The sequence below is a fragment of the Hemiscyllium ocellatum genome, chromosome 22 (genome assembly GCF_020745735.1).
Source record: "Hemiscyllium ocellatum isolate sHemOce1 chromosome 22, sHemOce1.pat.X.cur, whole genome shotgun sequence".
NCBI lineage: Eukaryota > Metazoa > Chordata > Chondrichthyes > Orectolobiformes > Hemiscylliidae > Hemiscyllium > Hemiscyllium ocellatum.
In genome coordinates this window covers 7333751-7347618 of record NC_083422.1, presented here as the reverse complement: position 1 = coordinate 7347618, position 13868 = coordinate 7333751, and positions in this window count along the sequence as shown.

Sequence of the window (13868 nt, the reverse complement as noted above, 5' to 3'; positions counted from 1 at the left end):
TCTTCCCCTTTGTTTCTCTTTCTATCCTTGATTTGACTCCCCTCTGTTCCTTTGTTACTTTGCCATTCACTAATCACAATGGTGGAGCAGAGAGCTTGTTAGTGCCACTGTTCATTGAGGTTCCAGATACTTTATTGCTTCTCGTATCAGCCTGCACTGAGCTCGCTGGGGAAAATTTTGTTCTTGTTACCTCATATGGGGGTGAATACTTAACACTCAGAAGACTTACATCTGTGTAGCTGTCTTCACAACCTCTGGATATCCTGGTGTACTTTCGCAGCACATGTACTATTCTAATCTGGCCTGAATAGTAGCCAATTGCACAGAGCAAGATCCCACAAGCAACAAGGTGGCAATTTTGAGGAAGATTGGACGAGGATGATCCCTTTCAAGCAATGGACAATAAAAATCAATCAGCCCATGTCACGTGTGTGAATCTCCCTCACTCAAATTTCCTCTTTCGAGCTCAAAAATTGAGAATATCGCTTTTGTATTTTAGTCCATAGCCTACTTTCTGTTTAACTCCTGAATATAAAGCAGAGTATACATATATATATATATATATATATATTAAATCTTCTTGTAGATAACCTGACATTCAATACATTGTTGGTAAAAATATTTGCATGTATATCATTTTAACGTTTTTCCCTGTTTATTGTTTGTGTTTATAACATGCATTTGAAATTCAAATTGTGCACATTGACTCTCATATGGGATTCAGAAATTGCCTCCATACTCTGATGAAATATAATGAAGCTGAGTGATTATAGAGAGTAATCACTGCACAATTCTGAAGGAAATCCTGCATCCTGACCCCATTTGTCCACAATTATTGGTCTAATTTCAGGAACTGGCACAGTTTCATAGTAATAGAAGCAGGAGTAGACCATTTGGCCCGTCAAGCCTGCTGCAGCATTCATTAAGATCATGGCTGATCTATCCATCGTCTCAGCTCCTCTGACCTCCATTATCCCCATAACCCTTAATTCCCTTACCATGCAAAAACCCATCCAACTGTGTCTTGAATATATTTAATGAAGCTGCCTCTACTGCTTCCTTGGGCAGAGAATTCTATACATTCACTACTCTCTGGGAAAAGCAGTTCCTCCTCATCTCTGTCCTAAATCTATTCCCCTGAATCTTGAGGCCATGTCTCCTAGTCCTAGTCTCACTTGCGAAAACAACTTGTCTGCCTCTATCTTATCGATCCCTTACAATTTTATATGTATCGATAAGATCCCCTCTCATTCTTCTATATTCTCGCAAGTACAGTCCCAGGCAGCTCAATCACTCCTCATAGGGTAACCCCCTCATCTCCAGAATTAACCTGGTGAACCTCCTCTGCACCACCTCCAAAGTCAGTACAGGTATATCCTTCCTCAAGTAAGGAAACCAGAACTGCACACAATACTCCAAGTGTAGCCTCATCAGCACCTCCCTGCTCATAAATTCAATCCTTTTAACAATGAAAGCCAATATTCCGTTTGCCTTCCTGATCACCTATTGCACCTGCAAATCAACTTCTATCAATTCATGTACAAGCATTTCTAAGTTCCTGTGCACAACAGCATGCTGCAATCTTTCAGCATTTAAATAATACTCTGACCTAATATTGTTACTTCCAAACATTTACCAACACTGTACTCCAAAATGGCATCATGGACTGTTTCATAACTGTACTGCTGACTTTGAGTCCATGAGAAACAGGGAGAATGAAACAGTGCCTACTGTCCAAGAAAGACAGGAGCACATGATCAGGACAAGGGGACAATTATCCAGGACTGAAATGAAGAGAAATTACTTTGTTCAATGTGTTGGAACTGTCCACCAGAATGTTCCATCACTGAATACATTTAAGCTTGAAATGAATAGGTATTTGGTATCAAAGGATATAGGGAACAGACAGGAAAACGAAGTCCTAAAGCCCAAGTTGAGTGATGATTGTATTGAATCATGGAACAGGGCAGTAGTGGTTTCTTGGCAGCCCAGTATGGCATGGCAGTCTCCTGGCCCGGTGTGGCAATCTCTCGGACTTTCTTGATGCTCTCCTGGTGGTCTTTGGGCCCAGCGTGGCCTCAGTGCTGACTTCTGGCCTCAAGGTGATTCAAGCCTGGTGTGGACTGCAGGCAAGGTGCTGGCATGGATTAAGTTGGAAGGCCTGTTATTTTGAACTTTTTATTTCTTTAATTTTCCCATTTTGTTTTCCCTAAGAAGATTCTGTACGCAGGTACCTTATAACAAAGATGGTGCCATAAGTGGTGACTTGTAAATTTTTCACTGTATTCATCTGCATGCATATGACAATAAAGCTCACTCAATTCAATAAGTGAAAGAACTGTGGATGCTGGGAATCAGAAACAAAAACAAATTGCTGGAAAAGCTCAGCACGTCTGGCAGCATCAGTGAAGAGAAGTCAGAGTTAACATTTCGGGTTGAGTGACTCTTCCTCAGAACTGATGGAAGCTCAGAAAATATTGTTTTTTATGCAGAAGCTAGGGTTGGGAGGGGGGCAAGTAGTAAACAATAAATGGAGGTAGAGCTCAAAGAGAAAGAAGAACAGTTGGATGTACAAAGGAATGGATAATGGTCAGCCAAGGAGAAAGAGTAGTTATTAATGGGGATTATTAGTGGCTAATAATGGGTTGCATATCTTGGGCTCCATCTCCACCTATTGCTTATTCCTTGCCACTCCCCCCACCCTATCTTCTGCATAAAAAACAACTTTTCCCTAGCTGTCATCAGTTCTGAGGAAGGGTCACTTGGACCTGAAACATTAATTCTGATTTCTCTCCACAGGTGCTGCCAAACCTGATGAGCTTTTCCAGCAATTTCTGTTTTTATTTCAATTCAATTCAATTCAATGGGCCGAATGGTCTACTCAAACCCTAACACGTAGCTCGATTCCAGATTATTAAACGAAAGTGGACCATTGAATATTTTAAATATCTTCTCCTTGCAATCCTTCACCAAGCATTTTGTTGTGATAGCTTTGTCATTTCATTTATCCTTGTGCTCTGTCCTCACAGAGATGTGCGAAGCAGAATGAGAATGTTCAAACCAATGAACTGCCTGACAGGCGATGAGGGAATGCCGTATCAATCTTCATAGTTTGATGGGGTGGTAAGTCCTATACAACAAGAGGGTTTTATGGGCTCACAATCTGGACAATTAAAGTGGGATTTGGGGTCATGCGTTCACCAACACTCACCATCCATGAATGATCCAATAGGTGCTAATCCAGAACTTAGGGCCTAGGCTCTGGTTTCCATTCACTGGGACTGTCCAGATCAGAGAACAGATCCTGCATTTTCTGACTCAATGCTAGGAATGCTATTGAAAACTAAAGACTTGATTCTCTAAGTTAGATAGATAACAGTAAAAGGAGTCAAAATCATGCATGTGTGCACACAAAATCTTACTTCCTGTTGTCACATTTTGTCACTCTTTTTATTCAGCATTTACATTTGCAATTATACATAATAGTTTAAATAATTGATGTACATATACCGTAGAAATTGACTATGTAAACTTAACATGCCTATTGGAGAGAGATTTTACAGAGGAGTCTAAGCCCTGTGTTCAGTTGCACCAATTGATCTTTACTCAGAGCTCCTTTACCATATGTCTGGGTGAGGCCAAAGACTGATCTAAATCAGGTTTTCACATGGGGTCCAGTTGCCCTCTTAATTACAGCTCAGATTAGAGGGGAGAGGTCAGTGATACTCTACCTTCCCGAATACCAGTATATTCATATATACCAGATTAAAATGGTTACATGCAACTTTGATATCAGTGCTTGCCACATCCCCTCTGACCTACACATCCAATCCTGTCAATACTCACTCAATGGTGGACATGGTCAACCTTTGGTCCTCCCATCATCTCATGATGTTTGCCAGACCCCCTATCACCTGTTCTTGGGTTTATACAATTATTGACCACTTTCCAATACTGATTGTTATCACCCTTCCAGGATATTTGCCACCATATCATATACTTACTTATGACTAATGACTTTAAATTCAGCCATGCAATTCATATCCCTTGCTGATCTCAGTACAGAAGGTTAAAAAGAATGCTAATTTCTACCAATTGTAGTTTTTAACATCAACTCCAATATAAAGTTACTTAGAAAGTTACACATAGTTAAACCTAATACTATGCTTCTGTGACAAAGCTAACAATTTCCCTCTAATTCGATTTGACATGCAGCAGTTGTTTGTTCTCTCAAAGTCATAATGACCCTGTTTCAAAATTCTTTCTGCCCCTTTTCTATGTTATTTGTCTCACGGCACTCTTATGAGCTTATCTTGTTTATACCTAATCTCCTGACATGCCAAAGTTCAAATAATGTGACACATTAACAATGCATAAAACATAAAAATACAGACTGTCAGTTAAGGGTTTTTCTTTCATACTTAAAGACATAAGCAATAGCCTTCTTTCGTTAAGTTCTCAATGCTTCCATAGTTCTAACCTTCTTGCTGACTGAAAAGGTTTCTTCAAGGGTGTCTCTTCATCCAGGGCTGAAAATGTGTTGCTGGTTAAAGCACAGCAGGTCAGGCAGCATCCAAGGAACAGGAAATTCGACGTTTCGGGCCAGAGCCCTTCATAAGGAATGAGGCATTCCCCTCATTCCTGATGAAGGGCTCTGGCCCGAAACGTCGAATTTCCTGTTCCTTGGGCGTTGCCTGACCTGCTGTGCTTTAACCAGCAACACATTTTCAGCTCTGATCTCCAGCATCTGCAGACCTCACTTTTTACTCTCTGCATCCAGGGCCAACTACCTTCAGAAATTCACTTCTCCAACATCTAATAAATTTAAACCTCGATTACTGTACAAATATGTGTCTAATATGTAACTATAATTCTTGAAAAAGCTTCATCTCAATTCAGTTCAAGCTTTCCTTTCTATTTCATATAAATATTGGAAACCTCAAATCAGAGGGTTTACATCTGAGCTGCGTCATCAGAGGCTTACTGCTTGCAATCTAGTCCCATCTTACCAAGACTCAGAGGCATTTTGTTGTCTGACTGTAAAGGCCATGATTTGAGTGATAGGAAATACTGCATCAGCTACAATTTGCATCCACTATTTTGTGTTACTTACAAAGAAAACCCCTAATAGCCATTTTATCACATTCAGCCATGGGCAACTACAACAATGCCATAGTTACAACCTCCCACCAATGGAATGTTGAAGGTCCTCCTTTGTTCTCACCCAAAAGAGAATTAAACTTTCAAGATGTACGTGATAGATTTTTATTAGATGAGGTTATCAAAGGAGCTGAGGTAGTGATTGCCCAGGATCGAACTGAATGATAGAGTTGCCTCATAGAGGTCTCCAGCACAGAAAAAGGGCCCTTCAGCCCATCAAACCTGCACTGGTCAAAAACAAACATCATTCTAGGTACCGAATAGCTGACTTGTGTTCGTGTGGTTGCAGATGAAATGCAAAATCAAAATAGATGTTGTTGTCACAGAAATCTGCAAGAGAGGGCAGGTTTATTTCTTCACATGAATTACCACTGAAACACAAGCGTAGCAGTGTACAAAGCCAAAATGTAATCAAAATGACCGTACCTGTCACAGTGTGATGTAGTGCTACGCTTTCAGTGTAAGGTTGCTGTGTGACAGCAAAAAAGCTGTCACAACTTTCTAGCTTTAAATTCTGCCGAGATTTTCGGGCTCTGATGAAATGAATCTCCTGACATGCCAATGTTCAAATAATGTGACACATTAACAATGCATAAAACATAAAAATACAGACCATCAGTTAAGGGTTTTTCTTTCATACTTAAAGACATAAGCAATAGCCTTCTTTCATTAAGTTCTCAATGCTTCCATAGTTAATTATTAGTGTGATTAATTTTATTTTAAATATTAATTTACATGTATATTATAGACTAGTAATAATTATGCCTTCGAAGGAAAATAGATTAATGCCATTCCATACCAACTATTATAATAACATGTTGGTGTGTTTTAAACTAATTAGTATTTAAAGGCTTCATAAATCTTCCTTGAATACAAACAATTCTCCAGAGAAATGTTTTCAAAGGCAACTAAATAAAATTCCTGGTGGAATTTTTTGAGAAATTCTGCCAACCTCCATGATGATAGACACACTTTTGCCTTTGTTTACAATGGCCATGGATTTCAATTCTCTTCTTTTCACGATAGGTAGCTCAATGGATTGGAAAAGGACAAGTGGCTCTGATTATGGGTTTTTTGAAACCTACACCCCAATCCGCTCGGCAAGACCCTCGCTAACAGAAACCTGGGCATGACATTCCTCCTGTCCCTTCTATTTCACTGCCTTCACTTTGTCCAAGGTAGAGGTTTTCATCTTCACCTCCTGAGTTGTAATCTGGCAGAGTGAAGTCAATCGCCAAGCCATTGTGGAGCTGTGGTGATTTTTAACTCACTGATTCTAATTGGACAAAAAGAAAGCCAAGTTCTGTTACCTAGCCAACTGGATGGTAGCTCTAATGGCTCCCTGCTAATTCATCAGCCCAGGAAAATATCACCCCAGGGTCTTACTGTTGCTGCAAAAGACAGTACCAGGAAGGGTTAACTGATATCATGAGGTAAACTCTGTCAGATGTGTATTCCTGTGAGGAACTAGACAGTTCTAAGCTTCTAAGTTCTAAGTAGCTGAACAGTAATGTCTACTTAGTCTTAGGTTTAGCCTGAGTTCTAACAAGAGACACTTATATCAATGGCTATAACCTTGTACACAATAAACCTACTCTGTTTTGACAAAGCTTCATTTCATAGAATTGCTATAGTGCGGAAAGAGGCCATTTGGCCCAATCAAGTCTGCATCAATCTTCCAAAAAGCACCTCATCCTATTCCCGTAACCCTGTATTTCTCATGGCTAATCAATCTAACCTGCACACCCCTGGACACTATGGGCAGTTTAGCATGGTCAATCCACCTCATCTGCACATCTTTCAACTGTGTGAGGACACCAGAGCACCCAGTAGAAACCCATGTGGGGAAATGCCTACACAGACAGTAACCCAAAGATGGAATCAAAGCCAGGTCTCTAGCGCTGTGAGGCACCAATGTTAACCACTGAGCCACCACGGCATCCTTCTGTCAGAGACATTTTTGTCAGAGACGTGGCGTGGGCATCCTATCTCAACTGGCATCAGTTTCTTAGACTGACACCAATGAGAAGGATTGGATGCAATTAACTACCAGAATCTGAGAAGAACAAAGAAGAAAATATTTCCATTAAGAAAACTGTAAGTGTATTTGAATATTCAGCAGCTTAGAAGTGCAGTGAGGCAGTCAGCTTCTGAGAAAGCAGTGGGCAGTGGTTAAGAAGTCTGCAGAAGCGTTAGAAATACTAAGCCTCCATATAAATGTTCAAAACTGCAAGGTATTGAGAAAAATTCTGAAAAAGCGTGTGATACCCACAGAGAGTCTTGCTAAAGCTACAAAAGGGAATCCTCTAAGCCATTTGGGGCAGCACAATGGCTCAGTGGTTAGCACTGCTGCCTCACAGCACCAGGGTCCCAGGTTCAATTCCAGCCTCGGTTAACTGTCTGTGTGGAGTTTTCACGTTCTCCCTGTGTCTGCGTGGGTTTCCTCCCACAGTCCAAAGATGTGCAGATTAGGTGAATTGGCCATGCTAAGTTGCCCATAGTGTTAGGTGCAGAAGTCAGAGGGAAATGGGTCTGGGTGGGTTACTCTTCGGAGGGTCAGTTTGGGCTGAAGGGCCTGTTTCCACACTGTAGGGAATCTAATCATTAACCTCAATAAAGCGGTTGATTTCGGAATGGAGAGATGTAGTTAACATCCTACAGAGGAAAAGCGAGAATTATTGTTGTATTGAAAAATTCTAAAAAAACTGAGAAGCAAAAAGAAGGCATACATCATAGAATTAGCAAACAAATATCACTATAGTTGTTTAAGATTGAGAAAGGATGCAAAAATAACTTTCAATTAAAGGGCACTTGTCAAGAGAATCGAAAATTCAACAAATCAGAAGGTCAAAGTTGAAGTCAGAACAGTTCATTAGAAGTCATTTTCAAGTAAAACAAACTATTGTTATTAAACTGAAAAATTTTTTTTCAGTTTTAAAAGGTGTGAATCTCAAACAGAGTTAGCAGAAAGGCATGTACCATCTATATTGTTAAAAAAACACACTGAGAAAAAGGGAAAACAGGATTTTGTCTTTTCCTGTATCGTCAGCAGTTCTCATGGAAGCAGCATTCCAGCAGAAAACCTCCAACCCAGAGTAGGTAAGAGACACAGAAAAAACTGTGTGAGCCAGGGAGAGAATAAACATTACTTACACTTGGAAGCCAGAGTCCTTACAGAAGAAAGACCAAAAGGGACAATTCACAGCTCTTCAAGGAAAGTTAGAAAGCCTTACGGAAAGGGAGGAAAGTTTCAAATATCAGCTCAAAGGACCAGTCTAGCAAGGATAAAATCTCTTCAAAATGTGTGTCACGAGCAGGTTACACAAGGCACAGCTACACTGGACAGAACAAACTCCAGAACATTAATTTATACTGTAGAATCACTATAGGGTCACCACCAAAGACGTTCATCTAAAAAAAATGTGAAAGTGGAGGTGTAATTGTTTTAGACTGTGATAAGCAGGAACATGTCCATTTTCCCCTGTAGAGTCAGAGGGTCACAGAGATGTACAGCATGTAAACAGACCCTTCAGTCCAACTTGTCCATGCTGACCAGAAATCCCATTCTAATCGAGTCCCACTTGCTGGCACCCGGTCCATATCCCCCCCAAACCTTTCCTATTCATATACCCATCCAGATGCATTGTAAATGTTGCAATTGTATGAGCCTCCACCTCTTCCTCTGCAGCTCATTCCATACATGTACCACACTCTGCGTGAAAAAGTTGCCCCTTAGGTCACTTTTATATCTTTCCCCTCTCACCGTAAACCTATGCCCTCTAGTTCTGGACTCCCTGACCCCAGGGAAAAGACGTTGTCTATTTATCCGATCCATGCCCCACATAATTTTGTAACCTCTATAGGGTCATCCCTCAGCCTCTGACGCTCCAGAGAAGACAGCCCTAGCCTATTTAACCTCTCCCTATAGCTCAAATCTTCCCACCATGGCAACATCCTTGTAAATATTTTCTGAACACTTTTAAGTTTCACAACATCCTTCCGGTAGGAAGGAGACCAGAATTGCACAAAATATTCCCAATGTAGCGTAACCAATATCCTGTACAGCCGCAACATGACCTCCTAACTTCTGTACTCAATACTCTGACTAATAAAGGAAAGCATACCAAAAACCTACTTCACTATCCTATCTAACTGTGACTCCACTTTCAAGGAGCTATGAACCTGCACTCCAAGGTCGCTTTGTTCAGCAACACTCCCCAGGACCTTACCATTAAGTGTATAAGTCCTGCTAAGATTTGCTTTGCCAAATGCAGCACCTCACATTTCTCTGAGTTAAACTCCATCTGCCACTTCTTGGCCCATTAGCCCATCTGATCAAGATCCTGTGTAATCTGAGGTAACCCTCTTAGCTGTCCACTAAACCTCCAATTTTGGTGTCTTCTGCAAACTTACCAACTGTAACTCTTATTCTTGAACACAAATCATTTATATAAATGATGAAAAGTAGATGACCCAGCACCGATCCTTATGGCACTCCATTGGTTACAGGCCTCCAGTCTGAAAAACAACCCTCCACCACCACCCTCTGTCTTCTACCTTCAAGCCAGTTCTGTATCCAAATGACTAGTGTCCCTGTATTCCATGAGATCTAACCTTGCGAACCAGTCTCCCATGAGGAACCTTGTCGAACGCCTTACTGAAGTCCATATAGATCACATCTACTGCTCTGCCCTCATGAATCCTCTTTGATACTTCTTCAAAGAACTCAATCAAGTTTGTGAGACATGATTTCCCACATGCAAAGCCATGTTGACTATCCATAATCAGTCCTTGCCGTTCCAAATACATGTAAATCCTGTCCCTCAGGATTCCCTCGAAACAACTTGCCCACCACCGATGTCAGGCTCACTGGTCTATAGCTCCCTGGCTTGTCTTTGTCACCTTTCTCAAACAGTGGCACCATGTTAACCAACCTCCAGTCTTCCAGCATCTCACCTGTGACTATCGATGATACAGATATCTTAGTAAGAGGCCCAACAATCACTTCCCTAGCTTCCCACAGAGTTCTAGAGTATACCTGATCAGGTCCTGGGGGTTTATCCACTTTTATGCATTTCAACACATCCAGCACTTCCTCCTCGAGTAATATACCCGTTTAGTATCTCCCCCATTTTCTGCGGCTCCACACAAAGGCCGCCTTACTGATCTGTGAGGGACCCTGTTCTCTCCCTAGTTACCCTTTTGTCCTTAATGTATTTGTAAAAACCCTTTGGATTCTCTTTAATTCTATTTGCCAAAGCTATCTCATGTCCTCTTTTTGGCCTCCTGATTTCCCACTTAAGTATACTCCTACTTTCTTTATGCTCTTCTAAGGATTCACTCGATTTATCCTGTCTATACCTGACATATGCTTCCTTCTTATTCCTAACCAAACCGTAAATTTCTCTAATCATCCAGCATTCCCTTTCATCCTAACAGGAATATACTTTTTCTGCACTCTCTGTCATTTCTGAAGGGTTCCTATTTTCCAACCGTCCCTTTACCTGAGAACATCTGCCCTCAATCAGGTTTTGAAAGTTCTTGCCTAATACCATCACAATTAGCCCTCCTCCAATTTAGTACTTCAACTTTTAGATCTGGTCTATCCTTTTCCATCATTATTTTAAAACTAATTGAGTTATGGTTGCTGGCCCTAAAGTGCTCTCCCCCTGCTTCATTATCCAAGAATAGGTCAAGTTTTGCACCTTCTCTAATAGGTACATCCATATACTGAATCAGAAAACTTTCCTCTGCACACTTAACAAATTCCTTGCCATCTAAACATTTAACAGCATGGCAGTCCCAGACAATGTTTGGAAAGTTAACATCCCCGACCATAACCATCCTACTATTCTTACTATTCTTGGGCGGCACGGTGGCATAGTGGTTAGCACTGCTGCCTCACAGCGCCAGGGACCTGGGTTCAATTCCCGACTCAGGCGACTGACTGTGTGGAGTTTGCACGTTCTCCCCGTGTCTGCGTGGGTTTCCTCCGGGTGCTCCGGTTTCCTCCCACAGTCCAAAGATGTGCGGGTCAGGTGAATTGGCCATGCTAAATTGTCCGTAGTGTCAGGTAAAGGGTATATGTAGGGGTATGGGTGGGTTGTCGCTTCGGCGGGTCGGTGTGGACTTGTTGGGCCGAAGGGCCTGTTTCCACACTGTAAGTAATCTAATTTACTGAGATCTCCTTACAAATTTGTTTCTCAATTTCCCTCTGACAATTAGGTGGTCTGTAATACAATCCCAGTAAGATCATCATCATTTTCTTATTTCTCAGTTTCACCCAAATAACTTTCCTAGATGTATTTCCGGGAATATCCTCGCTCAGTAAGGTTGTAATGCTATCCCTTATCAAAAACGCCACCTCCTCTCCTCTCTTGTCTCCCTTTCTGTCCCTCCTGTAACATTTGTATCCTGGAACATTAAGCTGCCAGTCCTGTCCATCCCTGAGCCAGGTTTCTGTAATTGCTATAATAACTCAGTCGCATGTCCTTAACCATGCCCTTAGTTCATCTGCCTTCCCTGGTAGGTCTCTAGCATTTAAATAAATGCCGTTTAATTTACCAGTCCGACCTTGTTTTCTGCTTTGTCCCTGCCTTCCCTGGCTGTTTGATTAACTTCTGATCTCAACTGTACCAATCTCAGATTGATCTCCTTCCTCACTATCTCCCTGGGTCCCACCACATTCTCCACCTCCCCCCCCCCCCTCATCTTACTAAGTTTAAATCCTCCCGTGTAGCTCGAGCAAATCCCCAGCCAGTGTGTTAGACCCCTTCCAATTCAGGTGCAATCCGTCCTTCTTGCACAGGTCACTTCTACACCAGAAGAGATTTCAATGATCCAAAAATGTAACTTCTTCTCCCATACACCAGCACCAGTTCCTCAGCCATGCATTCGCTTGCTCTACTCTATTCCTCCAAGATCAGTTGTAAACTTCATTGTTTGTTAATTTTCCCCGATGCACTCCGATGTCCAGCAATACATGAATTCAAACAGCAAAGGCAGTAAGTGCGTAGGTTCACTGCTCTGTGAGTTAGCAGTGTGGATTTCTTTCTCTCTCTCCCCCCTTCCTGCACTGACCTGACCATATGCTTCCTTTATCTGTCCCTCTCCCTTTTAAAACTGCTGTTGTTTTGACTTTTCTCCAAAGTTCCGAAACAATGCAACAGCATATAAACCAGGAATTACTGCTCCTGGAATTCGAGGAAACTACCTCCAAAAAGGAGCAGTCTGTTGCAGCCAGAAATTTTGCAGGGAAGAGTCTATTTTGACAGCAGAAGGCAAGAGAAACTCTAAAGCTGAAGAGTAAGAAGTAGAGTTACAGCAATGTGATAAAAAGAACTTGAAACCTAAAAGAAATGAAAGGTTGCAGCATTGCTGCATCATGGACTTTCAGACTTATTAGAAAAAGTACTGCAGCTGAGCTATAATACAGTTTAAAGCTTGCAGAGAAAGAAAATATTGTAACATGCTATTTTGCAGAATTTAAAAGTTTGAAGAGATTTGAAAATAAAAGCATTAAAATAACATTGACCTAATACAAGTTTGTAAGTACTAAAGCCAACAGCATTCATCTATTGCCCAGTCAGCATTTAGTTATGGAAAATAGAGCAAACAGCATTAAGATGGAACAGCCTTAAAGATAGAAGGAGAAACGACAGGAAATAAATAATATTACTATGAAGACTTAATGTCAGAAATGGGCCAAACAGAACATAGGGTTGGACATCTTCAGGAAAACAGTTATACAGAATTTCTTCAAAATTAAATACTATATCTGCTGGATAATTAAATTCTGTATTATATTCACTTGATATTATAAATCACCAAAAAAAGATAGAGTTTTGATTTTTTTAAAATTTCTGACTTTAAACTGACAAGATAATAAAATTCTGAAAGGACAATAGTTAAGAAAAGGGTTCAGCATCTAGGGGAATCTGTAGATAATTTCAATAACTACCCCAACCGAATAATGAAGAATTGTCACAATGAGCTTTGAAATCAGAATCCGTAAGAGAAAGAATCATTATTGGGATTATGGATTAGTCTTTCTCAGATTCATTGTCATCCAAAAGAAGATCTGGATTTAAACAAAGCTTTTCAAAATGTGCTGGAAACAGAAACTGGGAAGATCCACAGACAAATTCTAATGGGACAACGATAAGTGTATCACAGGAGCAACAGAACTTTATAACATTTAAACACTTTACAGACTGACTAAACAAACACAGCCTTTCCTCTGAGTTAGAGCCTGAAGGGAATGGGGAAATTACTAACGGGGTTTGACAAAGGTATAGTGATATTAGCTTTTGAAAGGAGAATGTGTCCTATGAAGAGAATCAGTTGGAAATGAGATTTTAGAAGATGTCATATATCTATCACAATGAAGGAGAGATGTAGGAGCAGTGTTTTTTGAGTTTGTGATGATTCAAAGGTGCAGTGGATGTGGGGTGTTGGGTCCCAATGATTTTTCAAAATGAACACTGCCATATTCTGAGGCTGGGCAGATTGACCAGAGTTAAGAATTGTGTGTGCAGCACTGGTGGGGTGTGCAAAATTGCCTGTATCTCTGTAACATGTGTTGAGGGAATCAGGGCTATGATATCATGTCAAAAAGTAGCTCGTGGTGAGGAGGAAGGTGAGGTACACTTTCTGAGATGGAGAAGAATACATTTGGTTGTTGTAAATTGTCTTTATTCTGCCCATTT